At 42.7% G+C, this 2,641-nt stretch overlaps 1 pseudogene; it reads right to left on the bottom strand.

The window, feature by feature from the left end:
• Window positions 1-2,293: 2,293 nt before the first annotated feature.
• Window positions 2,294-2,411, bottom strand: LOC126250346 (5S ribosomal RNA; annotated as a pseudogene).
• Between the last annotated feature and the right edge of the window lie 230 nt (window positions 2,412-2,641).

Consider the following 2,641-nt stretch of genomic DNA (forward strand, 5'->3'; position numbering starts at 1 on the left):
GAACTTCACTAATTCCCACTATATGTAACTTTAACCTATCCATTTCCCTTTTTAAATTTTCTAACCTACCTGCCCGATTAAGGGATTTGACTACGCTCCGATCCGTAGAACGCCAGTTTTCTTTCTCCTGATAACGACATCCTCTTGTGTAGTCCCCGCCCGGAGATCCGAATGGGGGACTATTTTACCTCCGGAATATTTTACCCAAGAGGACGCCATCATCATTTAATCATACAGTAAAGCTACATGCCATCGGGAAAAATTACGGCCGTAGTTTCCCCTTGCTTTCAGCCGTTCGCAATACCAGCTCAGCAGCGCCGTTTTGGTTATTGTTACAAGGCCAGATCAGTCAATCATCCAGACTGTTGCCCTTGCAACTACTGAAAAGGCTGCTGCTCCTCTTCAGGAACCACACGTTTGTCTGGCCTCTCAACAGATACCCCTCCGTTGTGGTTGCACCTACGGTACGGCTATCTGTATCGCTGAGGCACGCAAGCCTCCCCAGCAACGGCAATGTCCATGGTTCATGGGGGGAGGTTTCACTGCGTAGCTTAACAAAACAGTTAATGTCCTTTATAGTTCAAACATATGAACTACTAGCTGCACATTAATAACTTTCATTTTTAATGCCACTTTGTGTTAAATAACAAGTTCGACAGGTGGTTCTCGAACTGCACATAGCTCAGCGTCCCACTATGAGTACAGTGAAGTTACTAGAGATACATTGTTGATGATGAGGTTTCGAATGAGAACTTGACGCTGTTAATCACGGTCTTTATAACTGGTTAGTTCATTAATCAGTTTTCGCTTATTTAACGACTGTTAATAGGTGATTGGGAAACCTTTTAGATAGGAAGAATATTTAGGGATTATCATAGTGATTTGTGGTCCAGATACTATTGAAAAATCTCTTATTCGCAAAAACACTGTTTTGAGTAAGAATTACGGAATAATTGATATGTTAGAGTTAAGGGCATTTTTTGGTGTCACATAATAGTGGGGGTTAATACTTTACAAACGTTGCTTATTATAATGAATTTGAGTGTACAAGGGTTATGGACTGTCTCAGATGTTCCCCGATATTTGTGTTATCTTGGTATTAATTTAAATCTGGAGTTACTATCATAGAGAGCAGTGATTTCTAGTTGCCACGTGTGGTAACCATTTTGTGTAGCCAAGCGACTGTACCAAAACAGGATTAGATGACGTGAAAGACAGTTAAATTACGTGGACTGGATGCAGTTCAGGCGGAACGCAATTCACGTCATTCAGATAATTTTATGAATGATAGTACATCTTTCAGGCATCTCTTTGAGCAGATGAAAATATTAATCACACCACCAGAGAACACTTATCCACTTATGAAACTAGTTTCAACAGCCGTCCGAATTACATCTGAAATACATCCAAGTAAAACACTTGAAGCAAAGTTATTTGGACTATCTTTTAATGAATTTAACATAGTCACAGAAACGGGTAGATCATACGACTATAAAACTCTTTGGCAATCCATCCAGGGAAACGAAATGGCAGGAGAGTAATCAAATGTCGTTTGGAGATGTGTCTCCTGAACAATTCCTTCTGTACCACAGAGCATTTCTTGAACAGAAATTATTTAGTTCTTCACAGAGAAAGCTACAAATGTCCAGCATGTAGGCAGTATATATGGCTACATGCTGGGCATTTATAGTTCTGTGAAGAAATAAACTATAAACATTACATCAGTACTTACGCCATTTTCAATTACAGCTAGTAGGAGCAGTATTTTTAGACAGGTTAGTACTTCCTAGTACATGTGGCAACAGCAAGCCATTAATGCTTATTTTCTCCTGGGCTTCAGGTCAGGTGCTGGAGTATGGACACGTTGACACAAAAGGGTTAAACTATACTGACACGTGTGGTTCACTTACTGATGCATTTGTGACTATGCAGAAAACATGAGGTAGTAATTTACGTGACGTGTTTGTGGGAAGACGGTTCGACGCAGTGAAGAACCAACCATTACAGTGTTCATATCAAAGTGGCAGTATAAAAATATCTGCACTTACACCCGTTACACGCTCAGTAGTAACACTAAATTAAACTCCGTCCGAAGAGGCCTTGGATGGCCCAACGCTACCGACCAGCCGCTGTGTCATCGTTAGCCCACAGGCGTCACTGGATGTAGATACGGAAGGGCATGGAGTCAGCACACCGCTCTCCCGGCCATTTTGTCAATTTACGAGACTGGAGCCGCTACTTCTCAATCAAGTAGCTGCTCAGTTTGCCTCACAAGGACCGAGTGCACCACCCTTGCCAACAGCGCTCGGCAGACTGGATGGACACCCACCCTATTGTTAGCCCAGTCCGACAGCGCTTAACTTCGGTTATCTGACGGGAACCGGTGTTACCACTGCGGCAAGGCCGTTGGCATCAGCAATGACAGGCCACCGAAAATACACTCCTGGAAATTGAAATAAGAACACCGTGAATTCATTGTCCCAGGAAGGGGAAACTTTATTGACACATTCCTGGGGTCAGATACATCACATGATCACACTGACAGAACCACAGGCACATAGACACAGGCAACAGAGCATGCACAATGTCGGCACTAGTACAGTGTATATCCACCTTTCGCAGCAATGCAGGCTGCTATTCT

Source organism: Schistocerca nitens, chromosome 3, assembly GCF_023898315.1.
Source record: "Schistocerca nitens isolate TAMUIC-IGC-003100 chromosome 3, iqSchNite1.1, whole genome shotgun sequence".
NCBI classification, from domain to species: domain Eukaryota; kingdom Metazoa; phylum Arthropoda; class Insecta; order Orthoptera; family Acrididae; genus Schistocerca; species Schistocerca nitens.